This window comes from Lemur catta, chromosome 2 (genome assembly GCF_020740605.2).
Source record: "Lemur catta isolate mLemCat1 chromosome 2, mLemCat1.pri, whole genome shotgun sequence".
NCBI classification, from domain to species: Eukaryota; Metazoa; Chordata; class Mammalia; order Primates; family Lemuridae; genus Lemur; species Lemur catta.
Window position 1 is genome coordinate 101,529,608 of NC_059129.1, and position 27,574 is coordinate 101,557,181.

The 27,574-nt window shown below is 41.7% G+C and overlaps 1 long non-coding RNA gene across 1 annotated transcript; it reads left to right on the plus strand.

Annotated features, from left to right (window-relative positions):
* The first annotated feature begins 13 nt into the window (after window positions 1-13).
* On the plus strand, window positions 14-19,983 carry LOC123633139. The gene is made up of 3 exons (XR_006733552.1): window positions 14-96; window positions 2,423-2,681; window positions 19,894-19,983. It is a non-coding gene; the product is annotated as an uncharacterized LOC123633139 (long non-coding RNA).
* Window positions 19,984-27,574: the final 7,591 nt, after the last annotated feature.

Consider the following 27,574-nt stretch of genomic DNA (forward strand, 5'->3'; position numbering starts at 1 on the left):
CAGCTGAGAGGATATGATCATCAGGCAATGTGAACCCTCTTCCACGTGCCTTTGCTGAGCACCACGCGCTGGATTTCAGCTCCCATCGTGTGCCAGGTGAGTCTTTCGTTCTTTGCCTGCAATGGTCTTGCAGGGCTGGTGTGCTCCTTGTCCAGGCTAACCCATTATAAACAACAAAACATGTTTATGAGGAGTTTTTCACATACATTGCTAATGCATACTATGTTTAGAAAATTTGGAAAATACAGATAAAATGGAAAAGTCATCCATAACCTATTCCGCAGAGATAAGCACAGTGGCCTTTGGAGGTAAAGCCTCCGCCTTCCTTTCTGCCTCAGTGCTCACTTCGTAAGCAGCTAGATGGGATCCGTGGGAGGCCCAGACGTTGCCCTCCCAGACGCCCGAGGCGTTGACTCCCAGCAATGATTTACTTGGTGGGGGAGGGGCGGGCCAGCTTTCGTGTTTGGATTCCGGGGCTGGGGGCCAGCGGAGGGGGTGGCGGAGCTGGCCTGGCAGACGGAGGGACTCGCCCCCCACAGCGAGGCCTTCAGGGGCGGCCGCTCCCTCCGGGGAGCGCAGGGAGGGAAATGCTCACTGTCAACAGTGCGGGAGCTGCCGTTTTCTCTCCGCACCCTGCGGCGACCGGGTCCTGGGTGGGAGTTGACAGCAGGCGCTACCCTCTTGGCCCAGCGCTCGTCGCCAGCGCGGCTGCCTTCGTGTTCCTCTTTAGATTTCCTAATTCGAAGTCTATATTTAGCCCTTTCTGCACTAGAACACACACGGTAGTTAAATATGAAATCTAAGATGTCACAAACCAGCAGCCTCCCATTCCGTGTCAAATGTGTGCAGAAGCGTAAGGAGCGCTCGCCGCTGCACGCACCCCGCAGGTGTGGCCGCGGGGCCGCCGCTCTTCTTTCCGCGGGGCGCGCAGGGCAGCGGCGGGAAGGCGGCGCTGCCAAGCGCGGGGGCTCCTCGCCTGGCTCAGCCCCTCCCCAGGCAGCCCCTGCTGGGATTCTGTTTATTTTGCAATTACCACTAGAAGCAGACTCGCAGGGATATTTTTGCCTAGGGGTTGAGAATTTATATTTCAGAAGTTCTTCCTCTCCTTAGAGCACCAGGTTCCGTAAGGAGGGTTTGCAAACCATAGCTCTCGGTGCTCTCTCTGACAACACTCTTGGTGATGATCCTCGGTCATTTCATCATCCACAGCTGTGATCTTCCCAATCCTCAGCCTCCCAGGTCCCCTACGTGCTCTTCTCCAGTGATCGTGTCCTTCCTCGCATCTTGGCCCTCCCCTGGCCGTGCCCTTGACTTTGTCAGGACCAACAACTGTGCTCTCTCCACAGCCTCAGTTCCAAGGTCCTGCTGCCCTATCATAGGTCCCCTTCCAGCTCGGTCTCCTATCTCCAGGGACTCTTCAGCCTCAGGGGGCCAACGGTTGGTTGATCCCCACCTTTCCTCTGCCCCCCACTGCCACCTGCAAGTCCTCCCTGCCCTCCATACCCACTTAGACGTGGTGGTCTGGCCCTCATCCCCTCATCCCTCCCTTCAATACGCAATCAACTCCCTCAGCCCCTCTCTCCTCGGTTGTCCCTTCCTGGAAGAACCAAATCCCGGCTGATCCTCCCCCACCCCACCCTGTCTGCACCAGCCCTGCTGGGTGCGGCTGCCCCGTCTCACTCTAAGTCCAGCCTGCAGCTGGCTCCCTGGTGCCTGCATGGCACTCTCCTTTTGTTTACCCACACCACTTATTCTCCCACTCTCAGAACAGTGACATCACATTTTCTTCTTTCCCCTTAAATCCTCAACACTTCTTCCCCATCCTCACTCTGAGCTGATGACCCCACTACCTAATTCACTAGGATGACAAGTTCCCTACCTTCCTACCACCCCCACCCCCACCTCCATCTGCGCCTACCCACTCTGCCTGCCCTCCCAGTACAAGGGTGGGCTTCCCCAGCCCTGCCAGCACTACCTGAAGTGTGGGCCTGAATCCCTGCTGGCCACCAGCATCCCCTGGAGACATTGGAAGTGCAGCGTCTCCAGCCCCACTGCAGACCTGCTGGATCAGGGCTCTCCGGGGAATTCTTACCCACCATGGAGTTTGAGAAGCACCAAGATAGGTCCCCTTTTCTGTCACCTGCTCAAGGACGGCCCTCCATGGTTGTCCCCTCTCTCCTGCATCAGCATACTTTTCTGTCTCTGCCAGATGCTTTCCTTATCACACACACAAGCCGGATACAAAGCAATCTCTCTAGATCCCAAATCCCACTTTAGCTACCGCTCCATATTTCTTCTTCCCTTTTTTCTCTCGAACTCCCTTCAATCAGTCTTTGGTTTCTACCATCCCCCAAAACTGCTCTTCCCAAGGTCACCGTAGCAGAAACTGGCTAGGTGGTCACCAGACTGATTTCTTTTCCAGGGCACACAGCTAAATGACCTTCCCCAGTTACTTTTCATCTAAATGAAGCCACGTGACTAGTTCCTGCCGCAAGAGCGGGAGGTTTGTGGAGGGCAATGTGCCACCTTCAGGCTGAAGCGTTTGAACCTGGGTGTGCTTCCACATGGACTGTCCCTTCCCTTTGCAAGGTGACCGTGGAGGGGACACCAAAGATGGAAACAGCCTGGACCCCAAATCGCCACATAGAAGCCATCTGCCAAATACTTGACTGAACTGGGACGTGAGTGAGAAATAAGCTTTTTATTTGGTCACTTTATTGATTTGGGGGTTGCTCATTAAAGAAGTAAGCCTGCCATGATAAAATTACCAGTTTCTAAATCAATTAGCCAATTCTCAGTTATTATCACGTGATCAAATAGCAGCATTTGGCAAAGTTGATCAATGGTTCCTTCTTGAGCTATTTTCTTCACATATTCTCTAGGCCTTTTTTTTTTTTTAATTCTTTTTAACTCTAATTCTCTAACTCTCTTTAACATCTTTGCTCAGTTGTCTTTCTCTAAGATTGCCTGAGGGCTCAATCCTTAGTACTTCCTCTTCTGTTACTAGCAACCTATTTTTGGCTTTAAATACCTCCTCTACAAGGCTGATTCCCAAGCTTAGGTCTCTAGTCTGGACCCTACTAGACATCTCCATGTGGTGTCCAATAGATCCTCACACTACACGGTAGTGTGAGATGCCAAAACCATACTCCCGGTGCCGTGCAACCTGTCCACCACACCCTTCCTCATCCCAGTGTTAACTCTGTCCTTCCAGGTGCTTGGGCCACAAATTATGGAATAATCCTTGCCTCCATTGCTCATCTCCCACATCCTATTATTATCAAATTCTATAGGTTTTACCCCACCAACATCCACACCCTCATCGCCTCCTTGTGCTACCACCGCCACCGTCTCTTGCTGGGGCCATTGCACTCTCCTGTCTCCCTGCTCACATTGTCCTGCCTGCTTTCTGTTCTCCGTAGAACTGCCAGGATGCTCCTCATACACATAAATCAGATTAGCTCATGTTTCTCTACCAAACGCCTCCCAATATTTTCCCAGCTCATTTAGAATTAAAACCACAGTCTTTAAGATGGTTCCCAGGCCTGACACACTCAGACTCCCTGTTACCTCTCAGGCTTCAGCTCTTTTGACCGTCTCCTTGACTCAATCCATTCCTGTAAGACTCTCTTCTTTGCTGTTTGAAGCACACCTTTACCTGGCATATATTCACCCAGGTAATGACAGCTCGCTCCCTTACTTCCTTCACAGCTCTGGTCAAATTTCCCTTAGCAGGGTGGCCTTCCCTGAGAAAAACTCACGCCCACCCCAACCTACGCTCCCTGTGCCTCTCGGCACCTATCACTGTGTTAGTTGTTTATCGTTTGTCTCCTCCCATCAGAATGCAAGAAGGGCAGGGACTTGGTCTTGTTTATTCTGTGTCCCCAGAACATAGAATGGTGTCAGGCACACAGTAGGTACTCAATAAACATTTATAGGATGAATGAAAGAATGAACAGCTAAATGGGCCGGCTACAGCCTCCTTGGCTTAGGTGAGGAAGCAGGTTTTGCCAGTTGAGTTTGCATCTGTGCTTCATTTCCAGTGAATCCAGAGTCCTTTCTTGCTCTCCCAGTGAATTTTGTCTCAAGGATCTCATGTGTACCCTATTTTGGACTGTCCTGGGTGTCGACCTTCTCAAAGAGTTGGCCTTGCAGATGCTTGGTGAGGTCATATGTGAGTCTCCACCACAGACTCCTGCTTGTGAGGCTCCTGGACCCTGTTTTACACTGTGGGAAGGGCTGACCCCACCTGCTGAGGTCTGACCAGGAGCAAAGGACAGCATCAGATTCTACTTTTACAAAAGTGCAGAAAAGAAATCTTGAAAGCATCATAAGAGAGGACGGATGTTTGGAGGCCTGGTCAGTCACAGCAGGATTTTTTTTTTTTGAGATGGGGTCTTGCTATGTTGCCCAGCCTGGTCTCAAATTCCTGGGCTCAACTGATCTTCCCACCTTGGCCTCCTGAGTAGCTGGGACTACAGGGGTGTGCCACAGCACCCGGCTTCAGTCACAAGATTCTTAAGGAGGGATGAGCAAAACTGGGCAGGTGTCTGAGGAGGTACTGCTTCCTGGCACCCCCACGCTCTCACACCATCCCTGGGAAAGGTTGCTGGAACCAGAAAACACACAGACTTGGTTGATGAAAAGCCTGTTTATTCCTAGTACACTGGACACTTTGTTCAGGAATAGTTCATCCATTTGAAAATATTGTCCTTGTAATGGTGCCAAGGTCGTTGCCTGCTGGGGTTATCAGCACTGTGTGTGCCAGCTCTGACTGGGATATTTTAATAGGTGTATCATTTCCCTGCCAAAGTGACTAAAGAACATTGAATAGTTAATTTGTATTCAATGCTGTGCCTGCATGCATTCTTAATATTCAGTTTTTGTTGGGACTTTGAGAGAAAAAGAGAAAGAAATGAATAAATAGGATGCAATGAACTGCTTTAAAAAGGAATTTTAAGTGGCACTCTGACTTACTTTGGAGTTCTTCATACCCATTTGATAATAACAATATACCTATGCAAAGCATTGGAGAGTTTTCAAAAAATTTGTATATTTATTCTCTCCTTTGATGCTCAATCAACACTATAAGGTAGGGTGGTGGGTCCTCTATTTTAGGTGAGAAAACTAAGGCTCAGGGAAATTAAATGGTTGGTGCCAAACAGGGTCAAAGAATTAAGAATGGTGAAACAAGCATTCAGAGTCAAGTCTCTGAGTGCCTAGGTTTGACTGTGCCCATCCCATTGTGCTGGGCCAGGCAGGGGCAGGGGGTACACGAGGAGAAGGATCTAGCTGGGTTTGGTCAGAGACCCTTGAAATCTAGAAGAGAATGTGAGTAAAGAACAACTTTGTTATTAGCGACAGCCCTCCCTCCACGTCAGCCAACACAAGGTAATAAAGGTTTCTTACCTTGAAGACTGTGTGAGGACCCTACCTGCTGAGTGACAATGAGCATCCACCCAGGTGTGGCAGGGCCTGGTGCAGGCAAGCACCTCATGCCGCAGCACCATGGCACTGTGGGAAATCTCCACCCTGGGCTTCAGGAGACCAGAGTTCTAGTGCCAGCTCCACAGTACATGGGTCCGTTGTATGACCTCGAGCAAACAAGGTCTATACTCTGTAAGGCAGATTTGATCGCATCTGATCACCCCCGCTAATATTCATGGCCAAGTTTTACTGCAATGTAGCAATGGCTGGAATAAAGAAATAAAAAACAGGCCCATCAAGTTTGTGAATACCACAAAGCTGGACGGTGTAGCTTATAATGGCAAATGACGGATGAGGTTTCTAGAAGATCTTGAGACTGGTTGGAACATTTAGATGAAAACTCTAAGGTAAATGGAAGGAATTGTATTTGGGTTTACCAATAACTGCACCAGTGACAGTATTTGTTCTTGATCCACATCTTGTTTACTCACAGGAAGATTTTGGGAAATCTGGAGAAGGTTTAGGGGTTTTCACTGACTCAAGGCTCAATATGAATGCGGGTCGACAAAGAAGTTAGCACAACCATGGGCTGTCTAGATGGAAGCATGGGTGTAGAAGAAGGACCCACCTTGGGTTTGCACGCATGGCCAGGTGAGCGAGCATTGGGCTCTGTAGCAATGACAAACTGGAGCCAGCATCCATAGCTGGGAAATCATGGTCTATGTCAGGGCTTATATGGCCTATAGAAGGGAATACCAGATGGGGTGACACGATGGTGGTTTTCACATAGTTAAATGGTCAGGAGGACGAGGAAGTGCACAGTCTACGTGGCTAGCTGCAGGGCCAGAGCTAGGCCGGTGAGTGGAAACTAGACAGAGGCGCTCTGCTGGGCTCTGCGTGTGCAAAGATCATTAAGTCATTTGGTCCCATTGCTTCAGTCCTGGGTTATGCACCTTTGCTGGGAGGTGCAGCTGACTTTCCTGATTCCAACTCCAGATCTTCCACTCCCTCTTGTGCACAAAACCCTTGATCAGACACTGTCCTCTTCTTCCTACAAGGAATAGACAAAACTTGTGTTTTTCAGAGGCCTCTGCAGCATATGCCCATTGTGATTGTGGAGTTTTAGTTCCTCTTGCTCCTGTGGAGGGAGGATGGATTCTAGAAAGATTCCTATTTGGCCACTTCCTGCCACTGTGACCTTGGGCAACGGTGGAGGGGGTAGCAAGGGAACTCGAGTGGGTTTGTTAGAACGAGGAGCCGTAAGAGAATCTGAAAGAGCCCCCTTTGTTAAGAAGGTACTTGACTACTGCCGATCAATTCAGAGGCTTCAACGACTCTTAAGAGGATTAGGCTGACGACTTCAGTGAAACTTTTGTGCTTTTGTTTCCCAGAGTGGAAACCCTTGACACGTGTTATACACAAACAACACTTGGGGTGGAACAAGAGCTTTACAATGATCTGTCTGGGACCCATAATACAATTCCACATCTCTTTAGAGCTTCAGTCTATCAAATGTTTTCAAAATATCTCATTCAAACTTCTCAATCAGGGAAGTGCTTGAAAAAGAAAACCCTCATATTTTAAGATTTCTCTAGCTGAAGCATCACCAGCAACCTCAACAGCCGTTCAAAGAAATGTAGTCTCCAGACCTGTCACCCTCTGACTCTCCTCTAGTAAAGAACTGTTCTTAGAGATATTGCCTGGAAAGAGGTAAAGTGAATGAACATCATTAGCCTCATTTGCAGCTGAGGAAGTTGAGACTCAGAGTGGCGAAGTGACTTTTTCAGAATCACAGCAGTAAATGGTAGAGTTAGGAAGCTAAGCCTGATCATCCTACTCTTGTCCTGCTGAGACAGCGGGAGCAAAGGAAAATGTGACAATGAGGGAATAGAGCCCACTCATCCCCTGCTCCCCCTACTCCAACCCTTGCTAAGACTCCAGGGTGACAAGAGGAAGAGAAAATATGGATAGGGAGATGCTTAGATTGAAGAGCCCTGTGTGTATGTCCTGGAGACCATGAGCGTCAAGCACACAGCACTGTGGAGGGAGTGGGGTCACAGTCCTAGAAACAGGATCATGCAAGTGGCCTTGGAGGACCAGAAGAGGAAGCCTAGGATCTTCCAAGTACCTTTAGGTGATGTGGTTTTAGACACTGGATTTGGCCAGTGAAGTGGACATTTGCCCTTGTAGTTGTCCAACATCCATTTATTTTTCTTCTGTTAATCGCACCCCAACTTCCTGCTTGGAAACCACCTCTGACCTTGTTCTCAGTCCGTGGATTTATAGGGGAGCTGAATCTACCCCTGGCTCAGGAATCAGGAACCTGACCTGGGCCTAAGCTAATTAATTCATCAAATTTACCTAGGCAAAGTGATTGGCTCAAGAATAAGCAGTGACCCAGTTAGAGCCAATAGGACTTATCCCAGGTATTCCAGAGCAAAGACATTCATTTTCTGCTGGGTGTAGACCTGGAAGGGTGTTGTTTTGGGAGTTGCTGACAGCCATCTTACGGTCATGAGTCTGTTTGAGAACGGCTTCAACAAATAGGAAGTAGAGCAGAGATGGAGATAAATTGGATCCTGATAAACTTTATTTGAATCTTGTATACAATGAACTTCCTCCTGAGTTTTTCCGTTATGTGAGCCAATAAACTTTTTTTGTTTAACCCAATTTGGGTCATATCTTTTCTCAATTGCAGACAAATGGATCTTGTTTCAGAAAGTAAGATTTTAACTTTACATAAACAGTCTGTAGAGTTAAAGTTTCTCATATAGATTTCTGACCATTTTTTTTACATAAATTATATTAGGAAAGCTTGCAAAGGACTTCCATTTCTGACTACAGTGGAGTGGCTGGTATCAGACTACCTTCCTATCAAGAACAACCATAGCTGGGCATGGTAGCTCATGCCTGTAACCCAGCACTTCGGGAGGCCAAGGCAGGAGGATTGCTTGAGGCCAGGAGTTAGAGGCTGCAGTGAGCTATGATCATGCCACTGTACTCCAGCCTGGGTGACAGAATGAGACCCTGTCTTTGAAAAAAATTTTTTAATTAAAAAAAAGAACCATAAAAGCTTTACTTAAAAACACAGCTTTTTGACAGCATGGAGATATGTCAAGGCAGCCAGGATTGGAGGGGACAGGATTTCTGAGAGAATGAAATAATATTCCAATCAAAAGCCTAGATTTTGTGGAAAGTGGCTTGCTAATTTTAAAATTTATATGGAAAGGTAAAAGTCCAAGCATAGCAGTCTATCTTGAAGAAGAAAAAACATTTTCTTAACACTATCAAATATGAAGACTTATAAATCTACAGCAATTAAAGCAGAATGATATTGCCTCAACCATCGACGACTAGTCCACTGGAACAAAATTAAAAATCCAGACCAAGAAATACACTGTCATTTGATTTTCAACAAAGGTGTTGCTGCAATGTAACAGGGAAAAGACGGTTCTTTTCAATAAACAATGTGCTGAGTCAGTTGGATACACATGTGAGAAAAAGTGAACTTGACCCCTCTCTACCTCACACGACCCACAAAAATCACTTTCTAATAGATTATAGACCTAAATGTGGCCGGGCACAGTGGCTCACGCCTGTAATCCTAGCACTCTGGGAGGCCGAGGAGGGAGGATCGCTCGAGGTCAGGAGTTCGAGACCAGCCTGAGCAAGAGCAAGACCCCCGTCTCTACTAAAAATAGAAAGAAATTATCTGGACAGCTAAAAATATATATAGAAAAAAATTAGCCAGGCATGGTGGCACATGCCTGTAGTCCCAGCTACTTGGGAGGCTGAGGCAGAAGGATTGCTTGGGCCCAGGAGTCTGAGGTTGCTGTGAGCTAGGCTGACGCCACGGCAATCTAGCCCAGGCAACAGAGCGAGACTCTGTCTCAAAAAAAAAAAAAAAGACCTAAATGTGAAAGATTAAAGCTTATAAAAGATAGCATTAAAATATTTTCGTGGCCTTGGGGTAGGGACATATTTCTTAAACAGGCCAAAAAATGCACTAAGTATCTTAAGGGAAAATAGTGAAAAATATTAAAAATTTCCATTCAAAATATTGAAAAATTAGCCAATTGACTGAATTGGACTTTGTTAAAAATAAAATTTTTATTTATTAAAAGAAACTATGAAATGAATGGAAATACAAGCCATAAAGGGGAGAAGATATTTGCTATGCATATATTTGACAATAGACTTGCATCTAGACTATATAAAGATTTCCCATATATTCATAACAAGACCACAAACAGCTCATTGTTTTTTAAAAGGGGGCCAAAGACTTAAAATGCCTTTCACAAAAGAGGATATCCAAATGGCAAACAAATATACAAAAAGATGTTCAGCATCCTTAGTATCAGGGAAATGCAAATTAAAACCATAATGAGAGACAACACTTCACATGTGCTAGAATGACTAAAATTTAAATAATGGATAACACCGAGTGTTGCAGATTTGGAACGTCTAAAACACTCATACACTGCTGGTGGAATACAATGAGTACAAAGTTTGGAAAACTAGTGGTGTCTAACAAAGCTGAACGTTCCTTATGATCATCAACTCTACTCCTAGGGATTCAACAGTAGTATTTTTCTATTTCTCTTTATATTTTCTGCAGTTTTTGTTTTGTGAATTTGTTGCTGTATAATTTACCACATATCTATTACAGCTGCTAGATCTTCACTGTAGTTTGTACTTTTATCATTCTAAATTGTCATGCTTTGTCTTGCTTTAGGCTTCCTGCCTTAAATTCAACCTTGCTTAATTTGAGGAATGCTGATTCCTCTCTTTGTTGTTGTTGTTGTTGTATGCCTTTCATTTATATGTATTTGCCAATCCAGCTGCCTCCAGATCTTCAGTAGTTTAGTGCAGCCAGGCCCAGTCAGCCTTGTGTTGACCTCATTACCAGCTGGTGAGACCCATTCTTGACCTCTGGTAATCACCTTTCACTACACCTGGTAGGAAAAGTCCTTCCCCTCCTGTGTTCTGCTCTTTGGGCAGATGCCCCAGCAAGGTGGCTTAGAGCCCTAGTGATACCAATTTGTCAGCCAGATCTTCCCATTTCAGAGTGCACAGGCATCTCGAGGGGCCAGGTCAGAGTGGCTTTAGGTATTCCTCTCAAGAGTTATAACTGAATCTACTTTTCTCCTTACCCTTCTAAGTCTTTTATCCCAACTTAGAATGCCCTCCCCCTTCCTCTCCACCTGTCCAAGTCTTGGCTGTCCTGCAAAGCCCCATCTCAGTCCCATCTCTTGGAGGAAGCCTCCTGGATGTTACCAGCCCTTCAGAATTGCTCCTTCCATTGTACTCAAGGCTGGGTTTTTTTCCCTAGGATTGTCTTGGATGCAGGTAATAGCAAATCCAGTTGAAAATAGCTTAAACCATAAGGAAAATGTCTCCTATAACAAGAAGTCCAAAGGTACTGTGGTTTCAGGGTTGGTTAACTCAGAGATTCGACCATGTCATGAAGGACCCATATTCTTTCCCTCTTTCCATTATGTCAACCTCAGTATGTTGACCACTCCCCTCATGGTTGTGAGATAGCTGCTTCCTAAATGTACCCAACAGGATTAGTGGCTGATGGGAGAAGAGGTTGTGCACCTTTGGAAGAGGAAGAAAACCTCCCCAGAGGCCACAGGCCAGAACTGCATCCACTGTGCATCCTTACACAAGAAAGGGACTGAAAGTCCCATGAGGGGCTTGGATAAAGCAAGAATCTCCCCCTGGAGCAGGGGAGGGGCCTAGACTCCCTTAAAGCACATAGGCAACCCAATTTCTGAGCAGAACTGGAGAGTTTCTGGCTAGGAGGTCAGGGGAGGATGAGTGTGGGTTAAGCCTGCTGCACCACTGTTCACTCATCTGTTACTTTGCCACTTACAGCCCAACCGTCTGCTAATGCTTCCTTGTAAACCCTTGAAAGTATAGACCAGGTGTTGTTCATTTTGGTATCTCCTGCAGAGATTGGCACAGGGTCAGTGCTTGATAATTGTCCATGAAATGAGTTATTAGGTGAAGGAAATAAAGTGGTATTTAATAGCAATGGATGGGAGATTAGTGCAGGGGCAGCAAAGGTAGCACTCATGGGATCAGGGAGAAAGAAAACGCTGTATCATTCCAGAGTACTTTTTAGCAAAAGGCACATAATCCTTATAACAAGGAAGGGGGGAGCCATGGCAGGTTTGAGGAATAGGCTAATGCAGGTGAAGCTGGGAGGCGTGGAAGCCAGCCAAGCCTACCAAACATTAAACAGTTATACCCTCCTGAGGACTTTCGGCTTTTATCTTGTGTAACTTCATTCAAAATTTCTGTCCTTGTATTTTGCGCATATTTTAAGAATTGGAATAACCTTATATTTATTAGTCAATAACTTATATATTTGACTTTTTAAAGTTTGGTGTTTTGCTTACAAAGTGCCACAACAACTACCACTACAGTTTAATTACCCATACTGATAGCTAGTGTAAACAAGCAACTGTCTGTAGGGTTGTGAGCATGGGTGTGATTGTATGTGATGGTATGAGACAGCAAGAGAGGGAGGCAGGGAGAGAGAGAGACCCCTCAGTGGTGATCAGTGAGAGTGTGGTGGGTTTAAAACATGTCTGCAAATTCTTTGATGCTTCCTCCATTGAGAGGTCCCCTCCTCTTGAATCTGGGCCTTAATGATTTGTTGACCAATTTTAGTGACTGGCTGGCCAATAGAATAAGGCAAAAATTACGCTATGTGTCTATGATGTTAGGTTGTAAAAGGCAATGCAGCTTCCACCTGGTTCTCTTGGAATACTTGCCTTTGGCGCCCTAAGCTGCCATGTGAGAAGTCCAAGTCACCAAGCTTTGAGGAGGTCCCAGCCATATTGAGAGCCCAGGTGTATGTTTTCTGGCTAATGGGCCCAATTGATGTCCCAGCTGACAGTTGCCATCAACTAGCAGGCACGTGAGTGAAGATCCTTTAGATGATTCCTGTTCCAGCTACTGGGTTGCTCCCAGCCTCCAAGTCTTCCCAACTGAGACTCTAGATATTATGACGCCAAGATAAGCTGTCCCCATGTAGCATTTGCCAACCCCCTGACCCACAGAATCTGCGAACATAATACAATGGTTATCTTTTACTGCTCAGTTCTGGGATAATTTGTTACATAACAATGGATATTTGAAATAGTCATCATGCACTTTCATCACAACACAGTTTGCAGTAACTGCTATTATCATACAGAAGCAATTGCTTATGTTTTATGTTTCAAATACATGTCTACATAGTACCTAATAGTTATTTAACATAAGTAAATAGTCAATGATGTCAATTTCAGTGGCTTCGGCAATGAAAAGCCCCAAATACAGTGTTCCTTCTCGGCCCTCCACTCAAAAGGGCCAAATATGTGTACGTTTACATTGTGTGGTTTATATAAACATGCTCGTGAGACTGAAGGAGCAGCATACACATGACACATTCATACTCAATTTGGAGTATGTGTTCTGCATTTCAACTTGGGCGGGGAGAGTGTTTACTGCGGTCTGAGGGGAGGCCCGTGGAGAGGGAGGCTGACACTCCAGTCCACCTGAAGGCAGAACCGAAATGACTATGGGGAACTGGTGTTGGAGGCAAGGAGAAGAGGGCAGGGAGGAGAATGTTCCAGTAGTCTGGTTGGAAGTGGCCAGTCTTTCTGCTTAGATGAAAGAAAAGACTCAAGGAGATCTCAAAGTAAAATGCCTCATGGGCTATAAATAAGACTCACACGTTAAAGAATGTGCCTTTGAAAACTCGAAACAAAACGATTAACAAAATCATACAAATCAAAAGCAATTAACAAAAAGGGACTGGCATCCCTAAATATCGAACAAGGTTAAATTTAAGGCAAGGAATATTAAGCAAGACAAAGCATGATGTTTTAATAATAAAAGTGTAAACGATAATGAAGCTTTAGCAGTTATAAATAGATATATAGTAAATTATATAGCAACAAATTCATAAAACAAAAACTACAGAAATATAAAGAGAAATTGAAAATTATTAGTGGTAGAAGATTTCAATTCTTTTATCTGATCCTATGACAGGTATACAAAAATAAGACTATGAAGGACCAAAATAGCATAATTAATAAGATAGACCTTATGAATATATATTCAAATGCCATGTTAGAACATATATCTTCTTTAAAGTACTCCTGCAATAAGCATTTCCATAAAATAGAAGTTAATTTAAAAATAATTATAAATTATTAAAAACTTTATAATTTAGAGAATTTAAGCTCTTTAATAACTTTTTGATCAAAGAAGAAATTTGAAAGTATAGGAAATCTACAAAGTAATGACAATACATATATAATCAGAATCTATGGGATACAGCTAAATCAGTGCTCAGAAAGAAATTCAAAGTCCTAAATATTTATATCAGTAAACAAGAAAGAATAAAAATAAATTAAGCATCCAGTGTTAGAAGTTTAAAAGAACAAAAAAACTATGGCAAACAGATGGAAAGAATATTAAACATAAAAACTTAAATTTTTACATTAGAAAACAGGAAAATGGTAATACTAAAAAATAAATCTGTCCAAGAACTGATTTTTTTGGGTAAAAATAATAAAACATTTAGATTTTAATTAATCTAATCAAGAACATAGGAAGAAAGCCCAAATATACAAAATTTTAAGCAGTGAAATTGAAGGAATCATAAATGGCTGCTTTGCTTAATTCTATGTAAATAGCTGGATAAATGGATGCTTTCTTAGGAAATATAAATTTCCAAAATTGATCAGAACAGAAAGAAAATCTACACAGACCAATTAACATGGAGAAATTAGAAAATGTTACTAATGAGCTAACCCCTAAATAGTAACAGGCCCATATAGTTTCTAAGGCAAATTCTATAAAACTTTTAAGCAACCGATAATTCCCATACTATTTAAACTGTTTTAGGACAAAGGAAGAGAATCAAAGGTGCAAATTCTTCTTATGAAGCCAGTTTAACATTGATATTAAAACCCAACAAAAAATAAATAAAGTTATAGCCCAATCTTATTCATGAACATTGATGTAAAAATCCAGAATAAAAGAAACAGCTTCATTAAAGTCAGAAAATAGATAAAAACATGTATTGTTACTTTGTTGATAATGTATTAGAAACACTAGCCGACATAATTAAACAAGAGGAAATATTAGAGGTATAAAAACTTGAAAGTATAAAATTATCATTTTTTTATAGATGGTATTACCTGAAAAATTCAAGAGATTCAATTAAAAATCTATTATAAATAATGTGAAAATTTATTTAAGAACTGTGATACAGAGTTAATTAGGAATTAATAATTTAATTATATAAAAACAATAGCCAGTTAGAATGTGACAGAAGACCTCATGTACAATAGGAACAAAAAAATAAATTGTCTAGAACAAATTTTTGTTTGTTTTGAGATGGGAATCTTGCTGTATTGCCAAGGCTGGACCTGAACTCTCTGGGCTTAAAGTGATTCTGCCTCACCCTCTCGAGTAGCTGGGACCACAGGTATGTGCTACTGCACCCAGCCAGAATATATTTAAAAGAAAATTGTGCAAGGACTATATAGAGAACATTTTGAAATACAAATGACGATTTAAAAAAATAAAAGGAAAGTCATATTACGTTCTTTGGTAGGAATATTCAATATTGTAAAAATGTTAATTCTCCCTAAATTAATCTAAAAATGTAAAACAACAATAAAAATACTATCACACTATTCTTTTAGAATTAAATAAGCTGATTATATAGTCTATCATAAAAATAAATAATTGCTAACCAGGAAAAAAATCTGAAAAAGAATAGATATAAAGAGATGTGTTAGTTTTCTATTGTCACATAACAAATTAGCACAAATTTGGTGATTTAAACAATACCTACTTCTCCGCTCACAGTTCTGTAGGTGACAAGTCCTGGCACAGCAAGGCAGGACTTTTAGCTCAGGGTCCAATGAGACTGAAATCCATGTGTAGTCCGGGCTGCATTCTGTTCTGCAGGATGAACTCGTGGAGATTCAGCCTCCAATTTCATTCAGATTGTTGGCCGAATTCAGTTCCCTGTGGTTCTAGGACTGAGGACCCCACTTCCTTGCTGACTGTCAGCCAGGCACTGTTAACTCCCAGAGACCTCCCCCACGCCTAGCCACACGACCCTCTGCATCTTTAAGGGCCAGCAGTGGAGAATTTTCCTCATATGGTTCCTTTTCATGTTTTGAGTCTACTTCTCCAGAAAATGCCCTCTCTCTCTCTCTCTCTCTCTCTCTCTCTCTCTCTCTCTCTCTCTCTCTCTCTCTCTCTCTCCCTCCCTCTCTCTCTCTCTCTCTCTCTCTTTTTAAAAACAGGGTCTTGCTCTGTCACCTGGGCTGGAGTGCAATGGCATTGTCATAGCTCACTGCAGACTCAAACGCCTGGGCAGGAGCCATCCTTCTGCTTCAGCCTCCCGAGTAGCTGAGACTACAGGTGCGCCACCACTCTTGGCTAATTTTCTATTTTTTGTAGAGACAGGGTCTCCCTCTTGCTCAGACTGGTCTCAAACTCCTGGCTTCAAGTGATCCTCCTACCTCGGCCATTCTCTTTCAAGGTCTCACCTGATTAGGTCAGGTTCACCCAGGATAATCTCCCTTTTAAAAAGTCGTCTATGTCAAATAATGTAACTTAATCATGAGAGTGACTATCCTATCATTCACAAATTCCAGGGATTATGAAAGATGTCTAGGAAGGGAGCCAGAAGAAAACATAGGAGAATTTTTCTTTTAATTTAAAAATATTTTACAAACTAATATTTTAGAATTATTGTTAAAAGTGTCAGAATGAAGAAGGCCTAAGTATGACTCAAAATGTATTATAAAAGCCATAAAAGAAAAAGAATGACAAATTCAACCAATTTTGAAATTTAAAAAATTCTTCCTGGCAAAACAAAACTAAACACTGTAAACAAAGTAAAAAACAAGTCAAGTTCGAACTGCGAAAAATCTAGCACATTGATATCTTAACTAAAAGTATAAACTTCCTAAAGCATAAAGAAAGATCTCTTACAAATCAATTTTAAAAGAGTAAGAAAGTCCAATAGAGTAATAAGCAAAAAATGTGACTAGATAGTTCACAGAAAAGGAATAAAAATGGTTCCTAAAAGCATGAAAACATTCTTGACTTCACTTATAATTAGAAAAATGCAAAGTTATATTTTTAACCTGTCAGAGTGGCAAAGATTGAAAGATCGATAACACATTGTGTTGGCAGGGGTGTGAAGTCACGCTGGTGGGGCATAAATTGCTCTAACCTCAATGGAAAGCAATTTGGCAGTAAAATTCAGGTATCCTTACCCTTTGATCCAGTACATCCACTTCTAGCAGTTTATCCCTCAGATATAATCATACATAAGGAAAAGAAAATACACAATAGCACAATAGAACTGCTGACGGATTCAGAGCACAGCAGCTGGGGCCCTTGAGCAGTTAGTTGCTCTCCCTGCAGCAGATTTCGTGGCTGCAACAACCTCCAGAATCTGTTCTGACCACCCTTTCACTGAAGTTTGCAGATACTGCTGGTAAATGAGGACTTCCTTGATTTTATAGTTATAGTGACTTGGACTTTTCTGTTTTTGAAAACTTTTTTTAAAAATCATTTATTCATTCATTCATCCAATGAGTCTTTATTAAATACTTACTACACGCTAAATGCACTGAGCTAAGTGCTAGGGACACGAAGGTGAGCGAAACAGACATGGGTCCCAGATTTGTGGACTTGCGGGGCTGCAGAGCAGGCAGACGTAAATCAATCATACAGCACATAACTTCAAACTCTGTAATTGCCATAGAGAAAAAGTGTAGAACGTTAGGATGCATCTAACCCCGGTCTGGGAGATTGGGAAGGGCTCCACAAAAGAAGTGAAATACTAGAAATAAACGCTCATTGAGAAAGCAGAGAGAATACTGAAGATTTTAAAGAACAAAACTAAAATTTAAGAACCCAGGGATAACCTCACCTAGCAATTGTTTGTCTTTTTTAAAAAATTAATTGTCTAATACAGAACTGTCCAACAGACATAGAATATGAGCCACAAGTGTAATTTAAAATTTTTTTAAGGCTCCTGAGACATTTTATAAAATGACTTTCAGAAGTGCCGCATTCATTTGCATTGCTAGAAGCCCTGGGAGTATATGTCTCACTGTGACTCTGGCAACAATGACCAGTGTAATTTCTTCTAAATTTGTTAATTTGATTTGCCAAATTTGGCATTTCCTTATTTTCACAAACAGTTCAGAAGTCTTTGAAATCTGGAGAAGCTGAACATTCTTTATCCTCCTCTTTATTAGCTCATTCATTTCCAGTTTTACATTACTAATTTTCTTCTCTTAGAAGTGACTAAAAGGTGCATCTTAAGTTGAATGAAGTAGGAGTTGCCTGATACTTGTGTTTATTTTCATAAGCTCACACGGTTTGACTTCAAACCCTCATCATGGCTGAGGTTTACTGGTTGAGAGACGTTTGCTGGGTGTTAAGGACACATACTGAGGCCTAGAGGACGCACAGGGGAAGCTGAGGGCTGGCAGAAACGGAGGTGTGGCCATGCGCCTGGTTTCCGAGCACTGGGGGAGTCTGACGCAATGTCAGGTATGGGAGATAAGGCAGGAAGGCCTGCTGGGCTCCTGTTCCGGCAGAATTTAATACCTTGCTAAGCCTTTATTTCACAGATTTGGAGAACTTGGGGATGCTTTTAAGCAGTTTTTTTTTTCATATGAGAAGAAAAAAATCTGAATAAACAGAGCTTTTCAAGGTAAAGGGCCTAAAGAGAGGAAAGATGGCCTGTTCTCGGACCTTCTGCATTTGTGCCCCATGTTTGTGTGCACTTCAGCATCAGCCAAAGGTGCAAGATGGTAAAGCAGGGAATTAGAGTTGACTAAGGTCTAATTCAGACAGAAGAAATTTAGCTCAGATCCTGTTTCTTGGCCTGTTTTTTAACAACCCACCATCTTTGCAATATCAGTCTCAAATAATTATTTCCTGTGTCATAAATTAACGTGACTTCCTGATAGAGTCTATCTCATAAATGACCAGACCTTCCCACCTCAAAAATAATTAGGGTTGAAAGAGAAGTGACCTCAGCACCCTTGTGGGTATGTGCCCAGATCCTGCATTCCTAGCTGGATGGCCCATGTCACAGGCTTCCAGCCACCAGGCCAGGCTGAACATCACCCAGATAGACAGGAGGGACTATTTCCCCTGAAGTCAGCCTAGCAGAAAGAGATCAGCTTGGTTCCTCAGACGCATACCCAGTGAGTCTAGGTGTGTGCAGTCCAGTGGCCAAACAGCTAAGGCAGTAAGACTGTTCCCAAGACTCCTCATGTGTCAGAGGCTACTTGTCATAGCCATGGCTGCTCTGTTCCAACTTGAACCAGGTTTCTGCCAGGTCTCTTCCACCCCTCCATCTCTGCCATCTCGTCTGCTCTATCCCCTCACCTTCCTTCCCCGCCTACCCCAGGCTCTAGTCCTTTGGAGGAACATTGTATTTGGCCCCCGTTAGAGCAGGCTGACCACTGGCTACCTCGGATTCAGAAATTCTTGCCGTTCACACCCAGGACATCTTGTATCTGCTTCGTCCCCAAGCCTAAGCAACAATCTCTGAGCCCTATGCATGTCTGGGTTAGGAAGAGGAAACGGGCATCTAATTACGTGTCTAATCTGGGGAGGAGAAGCGCCTTGAAGCAGGGAAAGCCTCCTTCCAGCAAAGACAAGGAAGCCCTTCCCTTCCTTAGCGGGTGTCCTTTTCTGAACTGAGGTGTTGATAAGATTTTTTAAAAATGTATTGTACTTGCTAATTCAAGTGGAATACACAAAATCCACCCCCAGCTCCCAGTTCAACCTTTTTTGTCAAGGCGGTTTTTACAAATGCTAATGAACCACTCCATTTGGCTTCATAGACAGCACAATCCTCAGGCGTTTTGACACTTGCTAATGATTTAAACTCCCTTTGGCTCCATAAACAGTGGGGGCCAGACAAGCAATGCTGGCTGATTAGAAACCCGGGCGCAGGCTTGCGCAAAAGGGCCTGGGGCTGGGGTGGGGCTCCACCCACCTTCCCTCCCTGGGCACAGGATGTGTGGGGCAGAAGGAAGGTGAGAAGGCGGTGCCCGTTTTCTGGATCTCTTGGTTTCCCTTTGACTCTCCATCTAGAATTCTCTGCATAAGAGGGCTACACACACACACACACACACTCATCTCTGCCCATGACTGTTCTGTTGAATAGGCTCTAGAAGGGGCTGGGTGAGAGGTGGGGCACACGTGGGGGAGATGCCTGATTACATTCCACTCCCAAAGATTAATTCCAAATTCTGTGGGGGTGTGTTGGCAGGGAGGGGAGGCAGGACTAAACAGGGAGGCTAAAAACTTGCATCAGCATGATTGCTTTTTAAAAATATGACAATTTGTGAAAGCTTTATTTTCTGTTTATAGTGAAAGATTTTTTCTTGCCATTTACAGAGCAATTCTGCAAAAGAGCCTCAGTGCAATTCTAAAACGATCGCAGGGAGAACAGGCACAACGCAGACCGCCTGACTTTGACTGGTTCCAGGTGAAGTTTCTTTTGTCATTTGCTCCACTCCCGCGATCTAGTCTCTACCCTCTCTGTGGGGAGGAGGGGCAGGTTGAGTGGAGGGGCCGTTAAGTGTTAAGAAACCCGAAGAAAGAGCAAAGGAACTGGTGTCACAGGCAGATGCCAGGACCGAGGTTTGCGGTGCAGGAACGATGAAGGGAGACTGCCACCTATGGACCAGGTTCCGGGGAAGCCCGCACGTGGGGTTTGGTCCGACAGGCTCCGTCTTAACATAGAAAGGAGTATTCATGGAACAGTCACCGCACCCTCTGCTTGCGACAAAAACACTCTTAACTCATTCATGACAAATGAGCATTTTCCCAACTTAAAGAACAATTTTTTTTTTTTTTTTGAGACAGAGTCTCGCTTTGTTGCCCGGGCTAGAGTGAGTGCCGTGGCGTCAGCCTAGCTCACAGCAACCTCAAACTCCTGGGCTTAAGCGATCCTACTGCCTCAGCCTCCCGAGTAGCTGGGACTACAGGCATGCACCACCATGCCCGGCTAATTTTTTCTACATAGATTTTTAGCTGTCCAAATCATTTCTTTCTATTTTTGGTAGAGACGGGGTCTCACTCTTGCTCAGGCTGGTCTTGAACTCCTGACCGCGAGCGATCCACCTGCCTCGGCCTCCCAGAGTGCTAGGATTACAGGCGTGAGCCACCTTGCCCGGCCAAGAACAATTTTTTTTTTCATGAGAGTGTGATCTTGTGAGCTAAGTTCTGTACACAAAGAAAATAATATAACAGACACTTCTGGACCCACCATCAAAATTACACAGATGTTCACATCATTTAGCTATTAGTGCCACAGTGGATTCCACTCCCTAACAACACCTAAAATTTTATGGCTGCTTAATAAAAATAAATCAGCATAATGAATCAGAGACAAACTTCATCTTGCTGGTCATCCCAGTAGAAAAGCAATAGGACAAATAACAACTGGGCAAATATCAAACCCATGACAGAGGATACCTGGGGGGGATGGGAAATGAAAGTGGAATCAGGTACAAAGGGGAAAATCAAATGAAATACAATAATAAAACTAGAGAGGGACGTCACAGACGGTAATGGTAATGCGGTAAGAACCAAAGAGTATGATGAAGTCCACTTTGCTCCCAATATGAAAAAGAAAAGGAAATTCACAGGATTTGGGCTTAGGGATAGGGAAGGACTATTGTATTATAATCATTCCAATGGTATCAGACAGTTGTCCTTTGACATTCGAGATCTGTGTGTTCGTGAATAGCAAATTCTATTATTCCCATTGTCTTCCATTATAAAATCAGAGCTGCCACACAATATCTACACAATATTGGGTTTTGAGTAATTAAGCAGCCTTGAATCCTGTTGCAGAAGGAGTGGTGTAGGTATTTGTGTGTTTCTTTGTGTCTATAGGTTTGTGCATATGTGTGTACATGTGTTTATAAACATGTTTGTGCAAGCATGTATTTGTGTGTGTATATAAGCGTATGTTATGTGCGCACATGTGTGTGTTTAACAGAGGAGCTCAGGAAGGGTTATAGTTTTATCACTCCAAGCCAAAGAGGATATAAAGGCCCTCCGCCCAGCACTGTGCCACCTAGAGGAACTCTAACCCTGCCCAGGGAGACAGCACCCGGAATAGGCACAAGTACAGGCCTGGAGCGATCAGAGAGGTAGAGCTGTGCTGTAGAGCCTTCAACAGAAGTCAGCAGGTAAAACTTGGGGTCCCAGACCTGTACTGTACCTCTGGTGAGTGCCAAAGGAAACACAAGAATGAATCTAATGGAAGCGGGAAGTAGATTTTCTGGTGCAAACCAGGCTGGGTAAGGGAGACTTGCAGAAGACTGGAGCCGGGCAAGACCTGTTCTTTTAGCCCCATTGGTGGAGGGATATTATCACCAGTTCCTTAGTGAAGAACCAGAGATTGATAACAGAACCAGTGACTGACATTTAGGGTTCTTTGTACATACAAACATAAATAGTGCTGAATTCTCATTAGTGACTCAGTTCTAAAAAAAAAAAAAAATCCTCTTTTTATCTTTTATGATATGTAAGTTCAAGGGCCTCTCTAGATGTTGTAGTATTAGGACACCTGGATTCGGAGGCTTCTCTCTCTCCCCTTTATAGATATTAATCATAACCAGGGAGATTTTTGTACCTTTAATATATGGTAAATAATATGTACTACTATTTCATGCATTTTAAATATTATATAAATTATATTCTATATAAATATTTTGCATCTTTTAAGCTTATCATTATGTATTTTTATAATGAATGATCTAGTTCACTCATAATGCCCATGCGATTTTGCATTGTATGAATAATCCACATTTTATTTGCCCGTTTTGCTCCCGAAGTCAGATAGCTTATTTCCACTTTTTAGCTATTACATAAGGTGCTGAAAAGATTGTTCTTTTGCTTGTATCTCCTTGGGCCTATGTGTCTCTTGGAAACTTCTAGACACATAGTGGTGAAATTGTTGGTCACGGGTTATGCATTAACTTTACCAGGTGTTGCCAAATTGCTCTCTACAGTGGTTATGTCATTTCACACCCCCACTGGCAGTGGAGGTAAATTTCCATTTCTCCATTCTCTCCAACTGTGGCTATTGTCAGAGGTTTTTTTTTTTAATGTCCACTCTAACAGGCATGAAATATCTATTTGTTTTAATTTGCATCTCCTTGACTAATAACGAGGTTGAGCACATTGTCATGTATCTATAGACCATTAAATGTCATCGTCTGCTAATTGCTTCTTCATATCTTTTGCTTTTTTGATGTTTGGTTGTTTTTCTTTTCCTTGCTTATTTGTAGGAACTTATTGTATATTTTGAATAGTAATCCTTGGTTGAAAATGTGGGATACAGCTATTTTCTCCAAGTCTGTATTTGTCTCTTTACATTTGTCATTAAGTTTTTTAAAACTATATAGTTCAATTTTTACTTTTCCATGATAACTTTTGCTTTTGTATTGCTTAAGAAACTCTCTTGGCCGGGCGCGGTGGCTCATGCCTGTAATCCTAGCACTCTGGGAGGCCGAGGTGGGTAGATCGCTCGAGGTCAGGAGTTCGAGACCAGCCTGAGCAAGAGTGAGACCCCCCGTCTCTACTAACAATAGAAAGAAATTATCTGGCCAACTAAAATATATATAGAAAAAACTAGCCGGGCATGGTGGTGCATGCCTGTAGTCCCAGCTACTTGGGAGGCTGAGGCAGTAGGATCGCTTAAGCCCAGGAGTTTGAGGTTGCTGTGAGCTAGGCTGATGCCACGGCACTCACTCTAGTCCGGCCAACAAAGCGAGACTCTGTCTCAAAAAAAAAAAAAAAAAAGAATTTATTAAATTTGTAGTGTAAATTTAGGAAAAATGCTACTGTTAAGCTATTGTCTTTCCATACATGAACAGGGTGTATCTTGTTATTTATTCAGATTTTCTTTTATGTCTTTTAATAAAGTTTTAGAGCCTTCTCCATAAAAGTTTCACATCTTTTGTTATATTTATTTCTAGGTACCTTACAGTTTTTTATGGTGTTGTAAATGGTATATCTTTTAATTTCATCATCATTCTTTAATTATAGTTTAGGTGTTTATAGAATTCTAAGTTAACAGTTATTTTCTCCCAACACTGTGAATGTAATTTCTCATGGAGAACTAGGAATAGAAGAAATATTTCTTGACTTGAAAAGGGGCATCTACCAAAACCCTAAAGCAAATATTATCCTTAATGGTGAAATGCCAAAAGCATCCCATTTAAAGTCAGAAACAAGACAAAGAAAAATATTGGAATGTAATTTCATCCTAATTATCAGGAACAAACAGTTAGAAAATGTAATTTTAAAAAACACAACATATATCTGGGTTTATTTAAATTAAATCTGAGTCTCAGCCTTTTAACTGGTGAACTTATTCCATTCACATTATTATGATGACATGCTGTGATGGATTTATTCTTTAATCTTACTTTGTGCTCTCTGTTCATCATGTTTTTTCTTTTTTCTCCTTTTTTGCCTTTTATAAAACTGATATTGTCCTTCAAATGATCATACATATTATTCACATTTAACAAGCACACTGTTTGACAATCTTATAGGTTAATCAATATCTCCTGCTTTCCTTTCAAACAAAATAAAGACCTCAGAATGTTTTATTTCTTATCATTCTTTTCTTACATATTATTGCTTCTAGCATTTTAATTTCATCTTTCTTCATATAATCTCCATTAGTGCTTTTGTTACTATTTTTTCATACAGTCTATTCTTATTTAGATTTGACTATATATTTATCAATTCATTTTACTCTCCATGGCTTTTAAAAAAATATCTTTTTTTTTTTTTTTTTTTTTGAGACAGAGTCTCACTTTGTTGCCCGGGCTAGAGTGAGTGCCGTGGCATCAGCCTAGCTCACAGCAACCTCAGACTCCTGGGCTTAAGCGATCCTACTGCCTCAGCCTCCCTAGTAGCTGGGACTACAGGCATGCACCACCATGCCCGGCTAATTTTTCCTATATATATTTTTAGTTGTCCAGATAATTTTTATTTCTATTTTTAGTAGAGACGGGGTCTCGCTCTTGCTCAGGCTGGTCTCGAACTCCTGAGCTCAAACGATCCACCTGCCTCGGCCTCCCAGAGTGCTAGGATTACAGGCGTGAGCCACCGTGCCCGGCCAAAAAAATATTTTTATTGAGATATAATTCATATATAAATCACCCATTTAAACTGTACAATGCAGTGGTTTTTAGTATATTCACAGAGTTGTGTAACCATCAGCACAGTCAACTTCAGAACATTTTCATGAGCCCAAAAAGAAACATTATACCCGTCAGCAGTCACTCCTCCCATTTCCCCACAACCCTCTCAGCCGTAGGCAGCCACTAATCTGTTTTCATCTCCATAGATTTGCTTATTCTAGATATTGCAGAAAAATGAATTATACAGTATATAGACTTTTGTGTCTGGCTTCTTTCATGTAGCATGATGTTTTCAAGGTTCATCTATGTAGTAGTATATATCAGTACTTCATTCCTTTCATGGCTGAATAATATTCTGTTGTATAGATATACATTTTATTTGTCCATTCATCAGTTGATGGACATTTGTTTCCACTTTTTGGCTACTATGAATAATGCTGCTATGAACATTCATGTGCAAGTTTTTGTGTGAACATATATATTTCATTTTCTTGGGTATATATTAAATTAGGAGTGAAATTAGTGAGTCAAATGGTAACTCTCAATTTAGGCTTCGGGGGAACTCCAAGACTGTTTTCTAAAGAGATTTTGTCATTTTACTTGCCCACCAGCAATGTATGAGGGTTCTCGTTTCTCCACATCCTTGCCAACATTTATTGCCTGTCTTTGTGATTATAGCCTTTCTATTGTGTGTGAAGTGGTATCTCACTGAGGTTTTGGTTTTCATTTCCCTAATGACCAATGATGTTGAGCATCTTCTCATGTGTTTATTGGCCATTTCTATATCTTCTTTGGAGATTCAGACTCTTTGCCCATTTTAAAATTGGGTTGTCTTTTTACAGTAATTAGATATGTCTCTTTTATCTGATACATGATTACAAATATTTTTTCCCATTCTGTGAGTTGTTTTTCACTTTCTTGATGGTGTTCTTTGAAGCAAAAAAGTTTTTTATCTTGATTAAGTCCAATTTATATATTTTTTCTTTTGTTGCTTACACTTTTGGTGTCATCTAAGAAGGCTTTGTCTAATCCATGGTCATGAACATTTCTTCCTATGTTTCTTCCAAGAATTTTATAGTTGTAGATCTTCCACTTACGTCTATGATCCATTTTTAGTTAACGTTGTGTATGGAGTGAAGAAGAGGTCCAACTTTACTCTTTTGTATGTGGCTATCCACTTATCCCAGTATCATCCATTGAGAAAGATTCTTCTTTGCCATTTAATGTCTTACACCTTTGTCAAAAATCAATTGACAGTAAATAAAATAAAATATATTTAATAAAAGTTAACTTTATTAAAATTAGTTATTTTTAAATAATTAAATTAAAATAAAATTTTTATTTAATAAAAACTAAATTTTATGAAAAATAAAATATAGTTATATTTTAAAAATAAATGTATTATTTTAAGATAAAATGTTTTTGGACTCTAAGTCTATTGCATTAATCTGTATGTCTGTTCCTAAGTCAGTACCACACTGTCTGCACTACTATAACTTTGTAATAAATTTTGGAATCTGGAAGTGTGAGTCCCCCAACTTGGTTCTTCTTTTTTAAAATTGTTTTGGCTATTCTGGTTCCCCTGTATTTACATATAAAATTTAGTATCATCTTCTCAATTTCTACAAAGAAATGCCAGCTGGGTTTTTTTTTTTTTCTTTTTAAGGGACCAGATGTCACTCTGTTGCCCAGGCTGGAGTGCAGTGGCATGAACATAGCTCACTGCAGCCTCTAACTTCTTGGCTCAAGCAATCCTCCTACCTCAGCCTCCCAAGTAACTGGAACTACAGGCATGCACCATTACACTCAGCTCCAGCTGGGATTTTGAAAGGAATTGAATCTGGAGATGAATATGGGAGTAGTGCCATTTTAATAGTATTAAATCTTTCAATCCATGAACATGAGATGTCTTTCCATTTATTTACGAATTCTTTAATTTCTTTCAACAATGTCTTGAGTACTAGTTTTATACATTTTTTTATTAAGTTTATTCCTAAGTAGCTTATTCTTTTTCATTCTAGTATAAATGGAATTGTTTTCTTTCTCTTTGAGACAGAGTCTTATTCCATTGCCTGAGCTAGAATTCAGTGTTGTCATCATAGCTCACTGCAATCCAAAGTCCTGGACTCAAGCTATCCTCCTGGCTCAGCCTCCTGAGTAGCTGGGACTACAAGTGCACCACCATGCCCAGCTAATTTTTTTATTTTTCAGAGACAGGGTCTTGCTATGTTGCTCAGGCTGGTCTTGACATCCTGGCCTCAAGGGGTCCTCCTGCCTTGGCCTCCCACAGTGCTAGGATTACAGGTGTGAACCACTATGCTTGGCCAGAATTATTTTCTTAATTTCATTTTCAGATTGTTCATGGCTAATTTAATGCCTCTTAACTCTTTTCCCATGGGTTCGCTTTTCCTACTCCCTGTAATATACCCTTAAGGAATTCTTTTATGTTAATAAAATAAATTTCTGAATGGAAAATTTTCTTAGTCTCCATCTGAAAATCTCTTTATTTCACACTTATTCTTGAATGATAATTTAATTGGGTATAGAATTCTGGGTCAGCTGTTCTGAAGATATTTTCCTATTATATTTTGGTCTTATTTTTTGCTAGTGAAATGTCAGCTCTCAGACTAATTGATGTTCCTTTGCAGACAATGTGCCTTTTTTTCTGGTTGTTTTTAAATTGCTCTAAGGTTTATTTTTGAGATTCTGCAGTTTTACCATATGTGCCTAAATGGAGTTTATTTTATTTATTCTACTCAATATTTCTTGTGCTTCTTAAATCTGAGGATTTGTGTTTTAATCCTAGAACATTCTCAGCTATTAGTTTTTTGAATATTGCATTCTCTCTAGTTTTTCTTTCTAGAGTTCCTGTAGATATTATACTACTCTTCCAGTGTTTTTAT